This window comes from Enhydra lutris, unplaced genomic scaffold, assembly GCF_002288905.1.
Source record: "Enhydra lutris kenyoni isolate GAN:26980312 unplaced genomic scaffold, ASM228890v2 scaffoldscaffold37, whole genome shotgun sequence".
NCBI classification, from domain to species: Eukaryota; Metazoa; Chordata; class Mammalia; order Carnivora; family Mustelidae; genus Enhydra; species Enhydra lutris.
The window spans coordinates 23,474,466-23,496,749 of record NW_019154121.1 but is presented as its reverse complement, the minus strand read 5'-3'; the positions used below and the strand labels follow the sequence as shown (position 1 = coordinate 23,496,749).

General features: G+C 37.3%; 1 protein-coding gene across 1 annotated transcript in view; it reads right to left on the bottom strand.

The window, feature by feature from the left end:
• The window catches only part of LOC111154452 (contactin associated protein like 2), a 2,043,877-nt gene that overhangs the window by 1,848,024 nt on the left and 173,569 nt on the right, over positions 1–22,284 (bottom strand). The gene's annotated exons all lie outside the window — the stretch shown is intronic.

Below are 22,284 nucleotides of genomic sequence, written 5' to 3'. Positions count from 1 at the left end.
GTGTCTACAAGTCGCGGATGTCTTCCCACTCTTTGCAAGGAAGAGAAAGACAGGTGATCCCTGCCAGAGTTGCTGGGATTAAAAAGGTATTTGGGACTGTGCCCATGGAAGAGACATCTTTGTAATGGGAATCCCATGTCTTGAAACAAATCCACATAGGTGTTTAGGTTAAGAGATGTGTACCCTTGGGATATTGATGGAACCCAGCGCCTGTGTTTTAGCCTTTCTTCACCTCTCCCCTGATAGGGTGGTCTGAAACCCCCCCTCCCACGGAACCCTGACCTATATAACCTCTAAGAATAGCCCATAGGACTGGGCTTTCCTTAACCATCCATCTTGCTTCTAACCAATGTAAATTTCTGTAGGGGCTATCTTATGTAAGACATAACAAAAAATTAACGTATATAGTTTCTTTTAAATGTTAAAATGTTATGAAAATGTCCAAAAACCCTGCTTGAATAAGACAACAAAAAATAAACTGTAAAATGAAAAGATGTTTGATAAAGGTATTGTGGACTCTGTAAATTAATGTAATTCTACAATCTAATTTTATTTAATTAGGGATTAAACAGGGTGCAGAATTCCTCTGCTTTCTTTTCTTACGCAATCTCCAGACATCATCTGCATGAGTTTTAGAGATTACAGGAGAGATTTATTATCACAAAGCAGGCCTACATAGCTCAGGACCAGAGAGGGTTTTGAAAGGTGGCCAATACTCATGAGGAACATGATGAAATGATTTTAAATAATGCAGTACTGCCACCATGGGGGGACTTCCTGGGCTTGGATGATATAATGCCCAGAAGGTTGCTCCTGTGTTCCTGGAATCCCATGCTGTTAAATAACATTTACTTCAGTTATCTGCCACTATTAGCCTTACCCCCCATTGGTCCGCTAATTAGACATAAATCTATTAAACAAAAATAAATTTCTATGTACTTGGCTATTGCTTACATCAAGCTTTTGCATATTTAAATTATCATCTTGTTTAAGTATGCAATGTAAACTACCTTCTGATTTCTTCTTTATAGATAAAGAGGAATTGAAAAGTGGATAAAGAAAACACATGGTTGACAACAAGGTTTATTTGTTTTGATGCATATGGAATTTGAATAAAGCAGGAAAACATTTTAAGACGATAAGCACATTCTGACTGTACTTATTTTTAGAAATCCCACACATCCTCTGAGACCCAGTTTATACCTATCAATTGAATATGCAACAAAATTGCCACATACAGTCAACACTGGAGTCTTTGACTATTGCCAGTCCTTCTTGCTACACCATTCCGTGGATCCTTTTTTTTCCAAATATAAATTTATGCCACTGATGTGTCTCATGTTTTCCTCCTTACCCCACTGAAAGCCTGCCACTGTTTACTTAGCCAGAATATGCCCAAAGGCACAGCTCAATTTCTCCTCCTTAATGATCTGAAATTAAATCTGTTAAGAAAGAGACCAGGTTGTCCACTCAACATAAGAGCATCATGTGATTCCTTAAAAGACTAATAAAATAGGAACTGAAGAATGAAATATGCCAATAGCTACAATGATATTAACAATTAGAATGCTTTATATTTAGAGATTATAAAGTACAGTTTCATTTAAATCTAGAAAGCCCTGAGAAGTAGATCGAATGGGCAACATTACACTTATGTCTACACATATAATCTGAAACTTACAGCCATGCGTCTCTGGTAAGTGGTAAAAACTCCGGTAAGTGACAAAAACCAGACAAGAACAGGTTTTTCTGACCTCTAGCATCAATCTTTCCTCAGCAAAAACAGCCACGTAAATGTGGAGACAAACGGAGCAGGGTTATTGTACTGTGCCTAACTATGCCTCAACCAGCACCAGAACTTACCTGAAGAACAAGTATTTTTTTAAAGATTTTACTTATTTATTTGACAGAGATAGAGTGAGAGAGCACAAAGCAGGGGGAGCAGCAGAGGGAGAGGGAGAAGCAGACTCCTCACTGAGCAGGGACCCTGATGTGGGGCTCGATCCCAGGACCCTCAGCTCACGACCTGAGCCGAAGGCAGGTGCTTAACTGACCGAGCCATCCAGGCTCCCCGAGAATGAGAATTTTTCACAAATATTCTCACCTGGTCTAGGGTCATAGCATCAGTGCTTCTAGGTGGTAACCAACCTTCCCTCTCCTTGCCTTTTCCTCTCCGGCATGGTTAGAAGTCAGGACTTTGGAGACAGACAGATGTGAGTCCATATTCTGGTTCCGCCATCCCTAACTGCGTTACCCCAGCCCAGGTACTGAACTTCTAGGCCAAAGTCAATGTCCTCAGCTAAAGTAGCAGTATATGCAAAGGGCTTAGCCCAAGGTAGCTGATGTGAATAAATATTAGCAGTTATGATAGCAATGTTTTTAAATACATGCAGTTGGTGTTGTAATTAATAACGTATCATTTAAATTGTAAATCAATTTAAGTAAACTTTCTCTTGGTGTTTATTTTCTCATTCACAGACACCAATAATTATGACTATCCTATAAAAGAGTCTATCATTTTATTATTACAATTATTTAAATAAATCACAATAACCTAACAGGTTGCAATACATTCCTCTACCCCAAGGCAGCTACAAAATTTTTATTTTAGGTGTATGAGTATATACCCTACGAGTGACATGCAGACTGCTGAGTAAGTAGTCGGGCTGCCCTGCTTTGTTGTAATGTAAGGAAATTTTCAAAATGCCTCAGTGGGAAGACACCATCAGAAAATTCTGATAAAAACTTTCAGGACAGCAAAGAGGCTGACAGTGCATTATTACACTCCGCCAGAATTATCGCAGCAAATCAGCACGCAAAGTAACTGGTGAATGAATACTTGAAACCCAGCCCGCGTGTTTTGTGCAAATATGCAAAAATGGTTAAACTGATTAATGAATTTTCATCCTTGCACACACCAATTCACAAAAACATTCCCGAGGAAAGCGGGCACTAAGTTCCTGTGTGGCTTGTAACTATGAAAAGAAACATATTTTTGCAGAACGACTTTTCAGGGTTGCCAGCTAGTTGGGATGCCAGCAGTTTGGTAAATAAACACCTGCATATTCTTTGCATAGGCACTAAAACACGTGATCAATATAAACTCATTCAACACATATTTACTTAGGATTTAATATATGAGACTTAATGTCTTAAGCAATAGATATGCAGTAGTAGATGAAACAAATAAAAGTTCTTGCCTAATGGGGGCCAGATAGATAATACACATATACTTAAAACATACATGCCTTGGCGGTGGGGAAAAACTGAATAAACCTAGAGTAGAGAATGGGCCAAGTCAGGCTGGCAGGGGCAGGGCAGGGGGCTAGCCATTTTATTTATATATTTATTTATTTAGATTTATTTATTTGAGAGAGAGAGAGAAAATGTTAGCAGGCGGGGGGTAGGCGGCGGGCGGCGGGGGAGAGAGAATCTCAAGCAGACTCTTCTCAGAGCACAGAGCGGGACATGAGGCTCCATCCCACCACTCTGAAATTGTCACCTGAGGGGAAACCAAGAGTTCAATGTTCAACCAATTGCACCACCCCGGTGACCCATGGATGGCCAGCAATTTTAAATATTAATCAGGGAATATACCACGGATGATATTTGAGCAAGGACGTGAAGGAGTTGAGGGAGGTATTCGTGCAGATAGTAGTGGGAAAGGTGATCTAGGCAGAGGAAACAGAAAATGGAACAGAAATATGTTTGTGGAATAGTTAGAAATCCCTTCGGGGCAGAGTTGAGTGACTGTGTCAGAGGACTTACTGCAAGATGTCATCAGACAGATAGAACCTTGTAGGTCACTGCGAGGGCTTTGGTTTCTACTCTCTCTTTTTTTTAATTTTTCTAAGACTTTATTTATTTTATTCATTTATTTTACTCAAGAGAGGGAGAGAAAGGGAGAGGGGGTGGGACAGAGGAGCACAAGCACGGGGAGCAGCAGAGGGAGAGGGAGAAGCAGGCAGCCCACCGAGTAGGGAGCCTGATCTCAGGACCCTGAGATCATGACCTGAGTCAAAGACAGACACTTAATCGACTGAGCCACCCATGTGCCCTTGGCTTTTATACTTAAATGAACCTTCTCGTCCATTTACATAGTCCATCTCACTGAGACAAAACTCCACACAGCCGCCTAGAATGAATGTTTGTCTGCCTCCCTTAACAATCTACACTTCCGACAGAGTCTTTGCTAAATTTTTTTTTGTTTCTTTTTTTTTTTCAGCATAACAGTATTCCTTGTTTTTGCACCATACCCAGTGCTCCACGCAATCCGTGCCCTCCCTAATACCCACCACCTGGTTCCCCCAACCTCCCACCCCCCACCGCTTCAAACCCCTCAGATTGTTTTTCAGAGTCTATAGTCTCTCATGGTTCACCTCCCCTTCCAATTTCCCCCAACTCCCTTCTCCTCTCTAACTCCCCTTGTCCTCCATGTTATTTGTTATACTCCACAAATAAGTGAAACCATATGATAATTGACTCTCTCTGTCTTTGCTAAATTTTAAATCCATTCCAATTAGTAGTGGTCACCATTAAAAACGGAGAACCAGCTGTTCCTGGACCTTGCATTACAATGCTCACATATAATATCCTCCAGGTATTCTAGCCTCTCTTTTCACACTAATTAATGCCAGACTTTCACATTTGAACATGGGCATTATTTTTATTCAGGTTTTGAGAAACTTTATCATGTTTTCACTGTGAGAGCTTTGGCTTTTACTCTGAGTTTAACAGACCGCCATTGGTAAGTTCTCGGAAAAACAGGACCTGATCTAACACTTGGTGTATGAAGGATCACTGTGTCTGCTGTTTGGAACAGAGTGAAATGAGAAATGGCTGGGATGGAAGCAGGAAGATTACCATGGAGACGATGGAAATATTACGGAGAAGAGGCATTCACGTATCGGTCCAGGTGGTGTCCGTGAAGAGGCTAAGTGGCAGCTACCTCTTCAGGGTAGAGAAAGGGTGGTGTGAATGTGGATATTTAGAACCTGTAGAACAGAAGGGATGGCACTGGTCTGAACCAATATGGCAAGCACTGTGAATGGGCAGATTTTTAAAGAACAAAGATCTTTGATTTGAACATTTTAATAATAAAAAGCCTACTAGACATCTCTATAAGTGGTGGTATCACATTTTTAGTTGGGATAGAAGTCTGAACTTTTCAAGAGAGGTCAGGAACAGAAATAAAAATTTGGGAACTCATCAACATATGCATGATTTTGAAAACAAAACTGTACAGAATCTATGGATGTAGATAGAGGAGAGACCCAAAGATTGAGAAGTATGGTATTTCAACAATCAGAGGCTATGAATGCCAGAAAAGGATAAGGAGTGATCCATTCTCAAGAAGGGAAGCGAGCACTGCTTGAAGCCACGTGCAGAAGGTGTTTCAAGGGTGAAGAAATATTCAGTCACGTCAAGCCCTGCTGATGGGTCAAGAAAGAGGAGACTGGAGAATTCAATATTGGACTTAGCAGTGAGGAGGAAGCATTAATACCTGTGGCATTGACAAGAACAATTTTGTAGAAAGCTGAGAATAAAAGATTAATTAGAGTGATTTTTTTTTTTCAAATGAAAGAGGAAGAACTAAAACCCCAAGTAGCAAGGAGTCTTTTGAGAAGCTTTGCTGTAAATGTCTCAGAGAAATGAGAAAATATATTACCCAAGATTGGAGTCAAGCATGTTTTGGTTCTCATTATGCTGAAGATGAGGTTACTTAATGCTTACAACCTGTGCCTACTGAAAAAAAAAAAGAAAAGTATATATGCTGACAGAATTTTCCCCTAGAGAGACACTGAGAGGGAGGACCTGAGCTATAGTGCCTTGTAAGGGAACAAAGAAGGGACGAAGCAGTCACTGAGCACAGGGATATCCTTCAATAGCAAGCAGAAAAACATCCAAGTATGAAGACAAAGATGCAAATGATAAATGGAAGATGTGATAATTTGTGGAAGTTCTTTGCTGATTATTCTGGGATAGAAGAACTTTAGAGGAAAGAATAATACTAGATTTGTGTTAAGTTTAATTTCTTTTAATGGAATATACACATAGACCTGCACAAAGCTTATAGAGAAAAAAATTAAATAAAGAGTATTCGATTGGCAAAGAAAAAGAAAAACTTTTCAGAAGATAAGGGAAAAAACCTCACTTAATATATGAAGTGAAAATTATTCCTAAAACCAATGAAATTTTTGAAGGGGTCAGCGATTTGATGCATTTAGATGAATTGTTGGTTTGAGGATGGTGGCTAAAAATTAAATTTAAGGGGATCCTGGGTGGCTCAGTCAGTTGAGTGTCTGCCTTCGGCTCAGGTCATGATCCCAGGGTCCTGGGGTCAAGTCCCTCATCAGCCTTCCTGCTCAAAGGGAAGTCTGCTTCTCCCTCTCCCTTTGACCAACACCCCCCCTCCCGCCTGCCCCACTGCTCTCGCTCACTCTCTCTCAAACAAATAAATTATATCTTTTCAAAAAATAAATTTAAATAAAAACACTGATCTCAAAAAGTTAACATGAAGAACATTTATTTATTACATGAATTTGTGACACAATTTGAGAATTAGTAGAGATTAGACATTTGTCTTGATCTTTCAAGGCTTTGGAGAAAAAATTGAATTTTGGAAAAACAGTAAATTATGCACAGTGTAATTCAAGTAAGATTTGCAAATAAAATGCAAACATCATAAATTATTAAAATATTTCTCATATGGGAGAATTACATTTATCAAAAGTTTGAGAAGATCATGTAGATTTTTTTCTTTGATTTCAGTTGTCATTATTTTTAATTAGTCCCTCAAAGATGAGGATGGTTTTATAGACATTTTACAGATTACACATACTCTTTATGGCACTATATGAATTAACCACACTTTAATGATGATGAAGTAGTTTTGAGGGGAAAAAAAAACTATTACTCATCTTGATTATATATTTCATCTAACATAGCTGTTCTTAATGAGTTCTAGATTCATTTGTAAAAATCAAACCTCCTTTGAAAGATTGGAGAGTCTACATATTTAAGACAGCAAAAGGCACAAGGACACAGACTAAAAAGTTAATTATTTAAGAATTGGTTTCAATGTTTTTAAACCAATTACAGTATTATGGGAAAAATATGCAAAATCTATAGGAGACCATTCTGAAAGGAAGATTTTTTTTTTTAAAGATTTTATTTATTTATTTGACAGAGAGAGATCACAAGTAGGCAGAGAGGCAGGCAGAGAGAGAGAGGAGGAAGCAGGCTCCCCGCTGAGCTGAGAGCCCGATGTGGGGCTTGATCCCAGGACCTTGGGATCATGACCTGAGCTGAAGGCAGAGGCTTTAACCCACTGAGCCACCCAGGTGCCCCTGAAAGGAAGATTTTAAAAATTATTAAAAGTATAATTTTGTTTAGTATTTCTTTTAATTCTAGCTATATTTATACAAAAACTAAAAATAAAATATTTCAGTTGAAAAACTAATACTGTTACATAATGAATACCTCACAACATATATGGAAAAACAAAGAACATACCATTAACAGGATGTAAAACAAAGCAAAACCCCCAAAACTGGTTCAAAATATGGACTTTGGAATTCTTTACTGGAGCCCCAAGTCTACCAGTTCCTGGTTCTGTGACCATGAAAGTATACTTAATTTTTTAATCTTTCCTTCTTTGTTATGTCACATGTAGTTCAAGAAATTAAAATAAAAATAGAAATGAGTAATACTATTAGGAGTAAAAGGCTGTTGTTGAGTTAGCCCATGTATAGTACACAGAATTTTAAGATGGGCTCCATGATCCCTACCCCTGAGACTCCTGTGCATAATCCCTATTTCTAGCACCTTACCTAGAGTGCTGAAAGAAACTGGAATTCAATTCTGGCAAATAGAGTTTGGCAAAGATGAAGAGAGTTTTTGGATATAATATAGAACCCTCAGTAATTGACTCTGAATTTATCAAGAGGGAAATCATCTTGGATGGGCCTGACCTAATCAGGTAAATCCTTTGACTAAATGTCCAGGCTTTATGTCATTTTGTTATGCAGCAATAGAAAACTAATATACTATTATTTTAACCTCAGCCATATTTGAAAACTCTCTATCAAAGCAACAACAAAATTAAGGTAGGTGGAATGAATACAAGATTATTTTGAAACTAATTAATGGACACATAGGAATTCATTCCATCATTCAACTTTTTTATATTTGAAAATCATAATGTATTTTTTAAAAGATATTTATTTATTTATTTATTTATTTATAAAAAGTGTGCAAGTGGGCGTAGGGGCAGAGAAAGAGGGAGGATCTCAAGCAGACTCCATGCAGAACATGGAGCCCAGTGTGGGGCTTGATCTCAGGCTGAGATCATGATCTGCGCTGAAACCCAGAGTTGGAGGCTCAAGCAACTGAGCCAGGTGCCCCCATAATGTAACTTTTTAATCACGAAAAGAAGAAATTGAAAAGAACTTATTATTTTGGTTAATATTTATTTTGCATGATACAAGATATAAAGACCAATCTGTTAACATTCCTAATGAGAGCAGATAAGAAGCAGATAATTTTAACATATTGAAAGGAAAGTGTAAACAAACATGATTCCAAAGATGAGTGACTTTAATGTATACAGTGACAATTAACAGCATGAACGAGAAAAGAGCTACATGTGTCAGAAAAAGTTTTCAAAAGAGAATTTCTGAACCAATTAATTAAACATCTGAAGGAACACCAAAGGATTTGTTAGAAGGGACATATAGAGTCCTAGCTGGTTTTAATTTTAACTAAGATTGTGTTAGTTTTGCTGTAATCAAGATTTCTCTTGCTTCATACCTATTAAGAGCCAGGGTGGAAAAAAGACTATATATTGCTAATAAGTCTACGGCTTTAGTAGTCACAGCTCATCTTAACCCAGATCACTGAGCCAACTCTGAAAGACCACAGAACTCTGTTTATTCTCCCAAAGTCATGAATAGACGCCTGCCATCTGGTGATAAGTGCTTCAGGGGTAGACTTGCAGTACCTCTGATGCTCAAGGTAGAAGAATTTCCTGTTGTAGGCCTACAGTATTTTACCATGAAACAAAGAAGAAAAGCTGATGCTGATGGGAAATTTGGTAGAGATAAATAATTTTGTGTGTTTGAGAAAACTAGGAATTGCCAGTTCAGAAAAAAAAAAAAAAAGAAAAATATTCCAGAGCATTACCAGTCAAGGGGACCCATAAGATGAATGATGGAGTAAAGATCCAGAAGCTTGATAAGATGACCTTTACCAGCACTTTTGATTTCAGGAAGCTCTGATGCTAGCATCTGGTTCAAGCTCTTGACCAGCTGAGAGTTCAGGACTATGGCGAGGCTGATTTATATGAGTAATAACTGCCCAGTGCTCTTGGCTTTCTCCTTGCCTCTGTCTCTGCCTGGACATTTATCCTGTTTCATTTCTAGCTCTGAAATCTTTTTTTTTTTTTTTCCTCCCACCCATCTTTTGTTATAATAGCATTCAAAAAGTTTGAAATAAGGCAGGTTTTAGTTGAGTCTGGATTCCTAACTGTACTCTACTAGCTTTCCTTTGGATTGGCCAAAGAGCTCCATAATATACCCTCTTGCCTACTGGAGGACCACCAGTCTCCTCCCCTTCCCACCATTCTAATCATGGTTCTTTGTGCTAAGGCATCCCCCCCTCCTTGCTTAGAAGGAGCTCCACAGAAACAAATAAAAACCTTTTCAATCTACCATTACAAAAATGAGTGGTTGTCAGTCCTCTGGTTGAACTCATGTTGTCTTTGTAGTCTTTTCCATGACTATATCCCTTTTTATCTGCATCTTGCATTAATATTTTTGCCCAGCTCCCTACACACTCCCCCTGACCCCCGTGAGAATAGTGCTTTTATCTTATTGTTATAGAAGCAGAACAGTGCAGAGCTCTTAGTCAGGACTCAGTATGTACGAATTCACTCATTATCCATGGCATCGTCAACTAAATAAGGCTGGTTTTTAAGTTGTGACTGGTATGGGTTTGACATCTGTTCCTCCTCGTTCTCAGCCGCACCACTAGGAAAGAGTTTCATTTCCTCTTTGAATGTGTTTAGTATCTAAAGCAAAATGTCATTTTCTTTCCATTTCCTCTTTGTTCACATTGTAATTAGAGGACATTCTGTGAAACTGGTGTAAAAAACGGTGATGACTGAAATTGCTGATTCAAAGTGTAGTGAAGTAGGAAAAACAAATGAATGGTTCTAAGGCATCATGCTGGCCTTGTCATTAACAAACTGTGTGACTTTTAGAATTTCAGCCTTCTCAGGTTGTGTGTGGGTGTAGGCATGAGTGCATGTGTGTCTGTGTGTGTATCTGTGAGTTCTAAATGCTCTTCGGCATAGCATCTTGTGCAAGAAAGACAGTGGGGAAGCACTGGAGTATCGAAACTGGAAAGAAATGTCAGCATCATGATGACTCCTAACGGTCTTACCAGGTGCTTTCAGCCAACCTCATATAATTAATCCAAAAGGACACTAACATGCCTACCTCCTACAATTAATCCAAAAGGACACTAACATGCCTTAAGAAAAACCCCCTTTGGCCAGATCCCGTACTTTCATTTAACCTGTTGAATCCTACAAAAGACAGTAGGAAAAAAATGCACACTGATCAGAACACATGAGGCATATGCCATCAAAAAAAGGAGAGCACCATTACTGGAACATTTACAGCTTGATGGAACATTTATCAATTCCCTCTTTTACCATCTCGTCCATATACCAAGCCCATCTCAGGGAGGCACAACTCCACGAATCCACTTAGAAAGAATGTTTGCCTTCCTCCCTTAACAATATATACTTAAAGAGCTTTTCACTGGAAAAAAAAAAAAAAGTCCCTGCTAAATTTGCAATCCGCTCTACTTAGTAGTGTTCATAAAAATGGAGAGCCAGCTGTCCACTGACCTTGCATTACAATGTTCATACATCTCATTCTCCAGACTATTCTAGCATCTCTTTTTCAAATTAATGCCAGACTCTCACATTTCTAATATGGATATTATTTTTTACTCCGATCTTTAGTAACTTCATTGTCTTTTTTCTAAATGCTCTTAAGATACGTAACTATTGGAATCGGTTGTTTAACTATGAGGCCAAAAGTAAAGCTCTAGGAAGTGCTACTCCAAAGGAAAATGCGGTAAATTAAGAGACACCAGCCTTGCATGAACAGGTGTGTTTGATCTGTCAGTTCTAGACACATATAACGGACTAATTTTATTTCAATAAATTTTTTCCTTAGTAAATGACTTCTACTTTTCCAAACGATCACTTAGGACGTCAGATATTTGCCACGGTAGGGACAATTTACTTTGATGGAGATAACCTACTGGAATTTGCAGTCAAGTTAAGACAAGTTAGAAGGCAGGGTCTGACTGATCCATGGCTATGGTGACAGAAGCATCATCACCCAAAAACATTTTCTTCAAAACATGGGTAACATACAAGGAAGAATTACTGTAAAGGAAACAGTTCTTAGAGTTTGACCATTAAATAGCAGGAAAACATTGATCTTCAGATTTTGTAAAAAAGCATCTTCTCCTTCTCCAACCCCTCCCTTCCTATATTTTTAGCCATTTATGGCTTTTTTATGGTTAGATATCCACAGAAGGGATGTTTTGAAAACTACAAAAATATATAAGAATTCTCATTAATATTGTCTCTAATTTCAACAGAAGAATTACTTGCACAATTTATAAAAACATTATTTCTGGGATACCTGGGTGGTGCACTCAGTTGAGTGACCAGCCCCTGATTGGGGCTCAGGTCATGATCGCAAGGTCGTGAGATCAAGTCCTGTGTCAGGGTCCAAGCTGAGCAGGGAGTCTGCTTGAGATTCTCTCTCCCTGTCCCCTAACCCTAACCCTGCTTGTGCTCTCTCTAATACATTTTTGGAAAAAATCTCAAAAGTCCCAATTTTGTTTGCTTTTACATTTCTCACTTTTTAAAAGATTTTATTTATTTATTTGACAGAGATCATAAGCAGGCAGAGAGGCAGGCCAGGGAGGGTGGGGGAGCAGGCTCATTGCTGAGCAGAGAGCCAGATGAGGGGCTCGATCCCAGGACCCAGAGATCATGACCTGAGCCGAAGACAGAGGCTTAACCCACTGAGCTACCCAGGTGCCCCTCAGTAAATATTTTAAGGCATTTATTCCTATTTACCGATTATATATAGATAGGCACAAAAACTGTGATTGGTCTGAAACACGGTCTTTCTTTCTCCTAAGCTTTCAAAGATAAGCAATAGTTCTAGGATGAAAAGAATGAAACATCTAATTTCCTATATTAATTGATAATTTAAAAATTCTAAATTGCCTTTTGGACAATTTCTGATAATTCACTTACCTCGGATTGTTTCAATTAGATACACAATTTTTCTTTTAATAGCATGTTTTATTAAATCACCAGCTTCCATGTTTCAGATATTAAAGGAAATTCCTTGCCTCTCTTCTAAAAAATTGATTGCAGTTGGTGATTTCTTTAACATTTTAAAAGACATTTCAAAAGAGTTTGCATGAACAACTCTAACATATGAGGGTACTTAATTCTGCCTTGCTGAACGTCATTGTAGCAAAGGATAAATATACTGGATGAGTCAAGCATATTGCACATTTAAGATTTTAAATGTGACAGGCACAATATGTAGTATGTGGAGGATTATTTTCTTTACAAAAAAAAAGAAGTGTGAAATTAGATCATTCATAACTTCACGTCTGGCTTCAGATCTGTAGCCGAACCAGAGATGCAGTGTTCTCTACATCTCTGTTCCACACAACCAAAGACTAAGATGTTGTATACCATGACCTTAACCCACGTGTTTTTAGGAAAATCTTCATGAAAGCTATTGTTCGTCCTTCAGAAATAAAAAGAGGAAATAATCTGTTAGAGATTAGAGTGAACAAGAAAGATATGTCACCTATATTAAGAAAAAAGAGAAAGAAGCTCTTCCCTCAATCACATACAATGAAATTTGAAAAAGTAGAAAATCGTCTTGCATTTCTAGATTTTGAACAGCGAATACTGATTATTCATGACTACGATTCAGCTTCATCAGGGTGGAGGGAGTGCTTGAAAGGGGACGGGCGGTAAATCGGAAGTTAAATTTGAAATTAACAAGAAAGAATAGCCAAAAGTATTTTTACAAATGAAGAGCAATAAAGAAGTAACGTCTTACCCTAAAATGTTAGCATTTACTAGATGCACAAAATAATTAATATGTTGTGGTGCTAGAGTCAATAGACAAAGAAATGGGACAAAAGGGCTCCAAACCAGAACTTAGGATACTAAGTATTTAGCATAGCAGTACTCAAATCTGAGATAGCACCTGTTGGTAGATCCACCCATTAAAAAGGAGTACACCCAGGGGTGCCTGGATGGCTTAGTGGGTTAGGCCTCTGCCTTCAGCTCAGGTTAAGATCTCAGCGTCCTGGGATTGAGCCCCACATCGGGCTCTCTGCTCAGTGGGGAGCCTGCTTCCCTCTCTCTCTGCCTGCCTCTCTGCCTACTTGTGATCTCTCTGTCAAATAAATAAATAAAATCTTTAAAAAAGAAAAAAGGAGTACACCCAGCCAATTAAATTACATGCTTTCTAACATCTAGAATTTTCATGCATATTGAAAGAACGTATTTACACTTAGAGGTAGATTTTATCATACGCATACATAAAATATATAAGTAAAACTAATTATATCCTATAATTTCTTTACACTTGGAACTGAATGCCTTTTTTTTTTTTTTTAAGAGAGGGAGAGAGCATAAATGTGGTGGAGGGAGGGAAGGGCAGTGAGAGAGACTCTTTTTTTTTTTTTTTTTTTTTTTAGTGAGAGAGACTCTTAAGCAGGTTCCACACCCAGCATGGAGCCCAACGTGGACTCGAACTCACGACCCTAAGAGCATGACCTGAGATCATGACCATGAGCTGAAATCAAGAGTCAGAGGCTTAACTGACTGAACCACTCATGCATCCTGGAACTGAACTCTGCTAAGTCACTGTTAGGATCTAGAGTTTTAAATTTTCTGCTTTTCCACATAATGACATTCTTTCAGGTATTAAGAGCATTCGTTATGTGGTATTTCTGAAGAAAAAGTCATTGATGCTGGCATTTGAATTCTGAATCTTCAGTCATGTAGGGTTAGCCATATTTGGATATCAGCCTGTAGCATATTGGTAAATATATCTGATTCATCATCTCCTTCTAATAGTACTCTGACCATTTGGTTCCTAGGGATAAAGAGCCCTCTACTATTATCCCTGGAGAATGATCTTCCAAAGCGACACCCACTCTGCAAGCTTTAATGTTGGGGCTTTGGAGATTTGTGTATTTGCTGGTAATGCAAAACACAATCTGAGTGACGATGAATTTTAGATTTCATTGTTTGAAAATGTTTTGATGACAAAGAGGTCCTAGAATTAATAAAATTCAGCATGTTACAGACATCAAGAATTACTGCTGAAAAATGAAGACTTATACCCCCAAAAAAGTACAGAAGCAATTATTTGAAAAAAAAATTCAATCTCTTTTTTTTTTTTTTTTTTTAAGATTTTATTTGACAGACAGAGATCACAAGTAGGCAGAGACGCAGGCAGAGAGAGAGAGAGAGGGGAGGAAGCAGGCTCCCTGCCGAGCAGCGAGCCCAATATGAGGCTCGATCCCAGGACTCTGGGATCATGACCCGAGCCAAAGGCAGAGTCTTTAACCCACTGAGTCACGCAGGCACCCCCAATCTCTTTTCCAAAGTAATGAATAATAATGTCCGCCACATGTTCCCCATAAGATGCCCTGAGTATCTAAAAGCAATTAGGTGTGCCCATAGAAATTTTAAATTATGAAGCACTCACTATACAGTATTTAGTATGCTTAAAATGAATACTTAGACAATTTGGCTAGTCTGCTTTTTATTTTTTTTAATGTTTCTTTTAGCTATTAAAAAATAACACCAGAATTAAATACTAAAACTTCTTTTCCACAAATTGCTTTTCAATCTTTAAAATTCATTGTCAAATCCATTCTTTATAGCAATATATAAGCATTATTACATTACCAATGATAAAATCATTTTATTTATACAACAAAATTATAGTGTTACTATACCATATTTTCTTAAATTTGCCATATTGATCCACTGCATGGATCACTATTTCATTTGTGCTACTATATCTAGTAATCAAAACTTGTTCCAAGTCTATAATATCATCAGAGGCAGTTAATATTTTTACTCGGTCTTAATTAAAATCCCAATAAATGTTAAAATAATTCAATTAGAGATATTTTGGGATTTAAGACCTATAGTTTCTGCATGATATATGAACTTTCTTATAAAATTTCTTTTTTTCTTATAAAATTTCTTAACAATACTTTACATTCTGACAATATTTTACATTCTGAAATTATTCAAATTACTTATAAAATCACTTATAACTTATAACTTATATCATTCAAATCACTTATAACGTAACATGATCTCTTTGTAAAAAGTGATCAAACTTAAAATAATGTCAGTAAAATAGGTCAAACATAAAACAGAGGTATGTTAAAATGTCTAAACCGAAGAATAGAGAAGTTGATTTCAATTGCTATTAAGCATTACAACTAAAATCACAGTGCCTTACAGAAAGGGCAAGGGAAAAAATGTAGTGAATTATACTTTGCTTGTAAAAGGAAGCTCAACAAATAATTTTGGAAAAGACATTTTCTTCTGGGCATTAAAGTCTAGGCAGATTTTCTGGGAAGATACTAGCCTATACCTTCAACTGCCTTCTGTAAACATAAAGAAACAGTCTTTTATTGCCACTTTTATATGATCATCAATACATTAAAGCACAGAATTAAATCTAGTTGAGCAGACTTTGTCTACCCAGAATTCACAAAACCTAAGATAGGGACAGCTCTGAGACTAGTCCATGAGTTTGATATTTGTCAGGTAGAATTGTTAGTAGACACAGTTGTACTTCCTTGGACTTGATCATGATAAATGACCTCTAAAACTGGCTAGCTTTAGACTGGTTTTAGTAGGGTTACTGGTTTAGCAAATAAAAATACAGATTGTCCACTTAAATTTGAATTTCAGATAAGTAGCATCTGATATTTTAGTAACAGATTTCAGTAAAATGTTTTAGTAAAAGATTACCCCATGCAATATTTGGTATCTATTAAAGCTAAACGTTATTCACTATTTATTTGAAATTCATACTAAACTGGTGTTTAATACTAAGCTTGTATTTCTTGTGTTAACCCTAGTCTTGTTCTCGATTTCTGAAATGCTTTTTCATTCTAAAAATTAGATAATGATGTAACTATTTAGACAAAAATCACCCCTTGCTTTAATTTAGGTTTCATAAACAACAAACAGGACAAATCTGAAAAAGTCTCAGAGGTATGTTTAAAAATTGCTTAACTCAACCCCAATAATCAAATGAACAAAAAACTCCCAAAACATAATTAGGTTCCCTGGTTAGAGTTAGTTTTCAATATGATTCGTTCTGTCTATTTAACCCTATATATTTTAATTTATGCATTTAGAAACATTATTTCAAGAAAGCTATTTTTGGCTTCATTGGACTGACAAAGTGGACCATCACGCGCATGCACACACACACACACTTACTCATGCACACATACACACACACACACACACCCCTACCTGTGACTGAATCCAAACAATGCTTGAGCAAGAGCCTCATGTTTCAAAACTAGGGAGTTTCTTGGCCCTATTCACCTCCACTTTGATTTATTCATAAATTCCAGATACTACTAAGAGATCTGCCAGGAACTTTAGTAATTTATCCTCCTATCTTTAAGTCCAGCAGAAAATAAGTGGTGGTTCCTACAGGCAACTTTAAGCAAAACCGATTAGTTTTGATTGGCTGACACTGAGTCATATGCCTGTCCCTTAACCAATCACTAAAGCCAACGATCTGTTCCTACTGCCTATCTGGGCCAAAGTGCATTCCCATCCCATGAGCTTTTGTGTGGTCAACCTAGTTAAAACTTAGCTGAGAGTTAGTGAAGGCAACGTTCTCCTAAGCACACTCTAGGAGGTTTTCCCACAAGGAACAGCAAAATTTTCTATTCCTATTATACTAACCTATAATATTACCTCATTTAAAATGTAGATTCCCTGTAACGCATTTCGTTTCTGCATAATCAATACACTCTAAGGTTGTCCTGTTTTTCTGTAACAATAAGCATTTTTAACCATCTGAAATAATTTGTAAGAATTTTAGCATTATATGTGATTTATTTTATTATGGGTGGGCTCATTCATGTGATTGAAATTATCCACAAAATAGGACTCCTGAGTAATGGAATAAATATATGCAAAGTAAAACTCCAGAAAACTTAAATAACTCACTAAGAGGTTCTTGATAATTACTATTTGAAAGTTTAAAGCATTCACATACAAAATCCATCCATGTTTTATCCTTTCCATTACACAGTTTGTACAACAACCAGCACTGTTTTCATATAACCCTTGAACTATGCAAATATTTTTAAAAAACTTGGTATAACCTATGATCAGGCTTGGCATTGATAAAATATGCAAGTTCTATATGAAACACATGGTATTTGTGCAACTAGTATCAAATATTCCCATAACCAGTATCAACGGAGGGAATGGAACCTTCCACCTCTGAGAATATAAATATTTCCTTAGTGTATGTCACTACAGAATAATTAAATGTGCCAGGGACAGAACCTCAAAGCCAGAGTAAAGCAAATCTTACAGTTTTGTCAAAGTTGAAGGGAATCTGCGAATTCTTTTTTTTTTTTAAATAGGAGGCTTAAAAGCAAACCTTCATTCTTCTTCTTTTTTAAGATTTTATTTATTTATTTGACAGACAGAGATCACAAGTAGGCAGAGAGGCAGGCAGAGAGAGAGGAGGAAGCAGGTTCCCTGCTGAGCAGAGAGCCCGATGCGGGGCTCGATCCCAGGACCCTGAGATCATGACCCGAGCCGAAAGCAGAGGCCCCAACCCACTGAGCCACTCAGGTGCCCCAAACCTTCATTCTTCTAAATAAACACTATATACACTATGTGTATATATGTATTTATATGGAATTTCAATTTATTTGTATTTTTACCCGTAGTATATTATATAATGTGCATACATAAACATATGCATTGTTATATAAAAATATAAATTTATATCAAATATAATACATATATAATACATAACATACATATATTTACATGTATTTAACATACAAGTACATTTGTAAATATATTTACATATACACACATATATGCGTAGGTATACATATACTTTTTTTTAGGGCATGAGAGGTGAGGCATGTGTTTCTACTCTGACATTTAATATGATTTCACAGAAACTGACTTTGTGGAGCAGTAGATCTTTACTTATAGTTTAGATTAATAAAAATTCTTTGAAACTACAAAAGTTAATCACCATCATCACCCTGATTATCCAACAACATTGGGAGGATAGCTGTATCCCCTTGACTGTAAAGAAGTTTCAGGTTGACAGAATTTACTCTTAGACGAAGGAATTGACCTTGGTTCCCAGACACTCGGGGAGGTGGCCAGGGCATCCTTCCTTCCTCTCTCATGGTATATATGGGCATGCACAAAAATGATACTTCCTGGGTTGGGGATATATTTCACAGCACAAAATCAAACAGGAATCTTCTACCCATAAAAGTAAAACTGAATAATTATTTTCACATTAGTATTATTTATTGTTTGCTTCACAAACAAAGCATGTTAGTGCATAATTCTCAGGGATGATGAGTAGATAATGAAAGCCTATACTCACAAATCACATTGACTCGTTCATAAATGCAGTTTTCCATTTGGAAATTTCTCTGAGATCTCCTGATAATTCACACTTGGAGATAACTGAATATGTGACATATTTTGAAGGGTAACTGCTGATTTCTGATCGAGTAGATAAATAAAGAAGAAATTATTAAACGAGAAGAACAGGTGGTTCAAAGTCACCATAATAAAGGGCACGCATTTTCAGGTTCATTACGCCTCACAAAATATTTAAGACATTATAATTAATTGAAATTTTCCTTTAGGCAATTGATTTCCTGATGTTTCCAATTTTGTATTTCAGGGGATATCAGCAGTAGGAATACATAAAGAGTTTTATGGTTGTTTTCCCTCCCTATTTACTTTTTGAGTAAATGGTCCTAAAATAAATTAAGTAATCCCAAGATAAAAATATGCATTTGATTTTAAGATTTAATAGTTTGAGTCACCTTGGGCCCTTAGCAATATAAACAGTACTACCTTTGTAGCAATTAAATACCATATGACTTTATTTATTAGGGGGCTATCTCTCTCTCTCTCTCTCCACACACACACACACACAGAGGAAGCAATCACTGAGAGATTAAAATAATAAAATTTTCTCAATAAAAATCTTTTTAAAAATGTGTGATAACTTGTTCACTGACAGAGTAAATCAAGTTTCAAACATACGTTAACTTTTTTGCATGAAGATGAAAGGCATCCTCATGTACATTGTCTTTATTGTCATATTCTGCAATATTGTCGTCATTAAACTCTGCATGATCTGTGTGACATTTAAAGGTGACGACAAATGCTTTGCTACTTCACTGACAGGTGGAATGATGTGGAACACAAGAGACCCAGTAGCTTTTTGGCAGGCCCCTTGGAACACTGGTTCTGCCGGCCACCATGAAGGAAGTACGACCACCCAGAGATCACCATCCCACGTGAAACCCGGTGCCATGTGGCGGGTCCTTGGAGGAGGAGATGCAATATGGAGAGATAAGAAGCCCCAGAAGCGATTAACTCCTCATCTGGAGGGGGGGGTGGATCCTCCAGCCCTGACGACTACAGGCAATGCCACACGAATCAGGACGCTCTCTGAATTTCTGACCCACAAAATTATGTGCAAATTAGAACTGTTATTTTAAGACATTAAGTTGAGGGGATTTTGGTACACCAGAACAGATAACCAGAACACCAAAAATAAATTCAAGGTGACTAGGATAAACTCAGCTTAACTAACTAGTGATAAGTAGACTCTAAACTGGGGGCTAATGGTGCTTCCTTTCCTCTCCTGAGGAGACGGCAGGGGACAAACCCGAATGTCGAATTTACAAATTTTTAAACATTTTAATTTTCCCTCTGATGTCCAGAGACCATCTCTGCTTACTCTGAGCTTGAGTCTGTATTCTGAGTGACTAAGGCAGTTAGAAATCCCACTGCTGGATTAATGGAATAAAACTGATAAATGCCTGAGAGATTTATTTGATACTTGGTTATTGAGTCAAGCCTTCGATTACTGCTTGGCTCTTACAGACCATTTGGTCATGTGTTAGACCTTGGAATCATTAAATCATGATGTTGCTTTCCTGCAGAACCTGCAGTGTGATTATAGTTGAGGTAATTGAAAGGAAAGAATGTGGATCTAGTACTGTTCTGGACATAGGATATCCCTAGTACATATTGGCTAATTGGTGAATTAAGAAGTTGAAGCTACATGTAACACTTTCCCTCAGTTTTGCTACTACCACCTGGATCTAAACCACCATGGTATCTTTACTCGCTTTTCCTCCAATAGTCAAGAACGCTCCTTCTTTGGTCCCGCTGCTCAGGGCAAGTTCAGGTACCAGATGCATGCATGGTTTCTTCCTCACATCACTGGGATTCTTTATCCTATCAGAGAGGCCTTTCTCGAGCACTTCCCATCCTCCAGACTACTCTCTGTCCTTGCTCCATCCTTTGTCTTCAGAACCCTTATCCCCATCCAACATATTTAGCTATTTTTTATACTCTCATTTGATTACATGTTCTATGAGAAGAAGGACTGTTCCATAGTCACCCACTCTACAACCCCCCCCCCCCAAAACAACAAAAAAAAAAAAAAAAAAAAAATTTCCAAAAACCCTAGAGGGGGGGGTTTTGGAAAAAAAAAAATGAAATTTTTTAAAAAAAAAAAAAAAAAAAAAAGACTTGGTTCTAATTCTGTCAAGGACAAAACATCTTGGAAACTTTGGATGCCACAGCTAAGACGGAGAACATCACTTTGGTACTCAACGCACACCCTGTGGTTTCTACCGGCTCACATTAAGATCTTGGTACGAGTCGTCGCTACACATTCTGTGCCTCTTTCCAGCAATAGTCTATCCCCACCTCTCTTATCACCCTTTTCATATCCTGGATAATCAATGCAAAAGTCCTAGATCGTAGGTCCTGCCCAATTTATTCCACAGAATAAAGCTCTTAATCTTTTCACTTAAGGCAGGGCAGGCTTAATATTCCTTTTGTTTCTGTATCAAAAGTTCACTTTAGTTAAGAGGCCATTAATTCATTCCTTTTTATTACAATAGCCACTGAGGATTAAGCTAGTTTAAAATTATGCAGCCATAAAAACTGACCTTCAAAATGCACTGAGCATTTATAGCCTTCTCATTTGTTGATAAGCAATCAAAGTATGAATGGACTGCGTGCGAGATAAGTCGTAGAGGCAGGTTTTTTAAATTTTAATTTCATTTGAGGTATGCCCAGTGTTACAGTTGCTAAATTTTGCAGAATCAATAGGATAGTATTTTCAAGTATTTTTTTAAATCAAAGTTTCATCGTTTTTGTGCAACCACACAATTGTTCGTATTATTTAAGAGGTGCCCACTGCTATCTACCTGATGCTAATGTTTTTAAAATTAAGTGTTTAACCAACACAGCTGATCCACTGTGTACAAAAGAGTACAGAGCATATTGTTTATAGTACTGCCTATTATTTGGCTGGCTCTCATTGCCCTTAAATCAAGATTTTTGTGTAGAGGAAAAGCAATGGAACCACTGAGTCCTATATACATTAAATGCCTTATTTTTTCTCCATATAACCTTGAAGAATTAAGTTGAAGAAATCAGTGAAATTTCTCCCTTGCTCACTCCATCTCAATGAAATTTTATTATCATCAAGCCATTTTTAGGACTTACCGTCTAAAATAAGTTGTTCTATTTTTCTATTTCTATTTTTCTAGGGGTGGGGGGAATACATCAAACCACTTTTACACTTATGATGGAAAATAATTCATCTTCTCTACTGCATACTGGACATCTAAACAAGAATAACATCAAGGAAATAAGACTTTCTTTCCAAAAGAAAACTGGACCTCCAGTGGGCAGCACGTGACCTGACAAGCTGAGACTTACTTGTTACATTTGGTTAAAACACATTGTATCAAGCTGGATCAGTCATAAAGTGGAGAGTAAAACAGTTCTGTAAATTGGATGCCAGCAGTGCTGTCCACGGCTGTCATGAGTTAAATATAAAA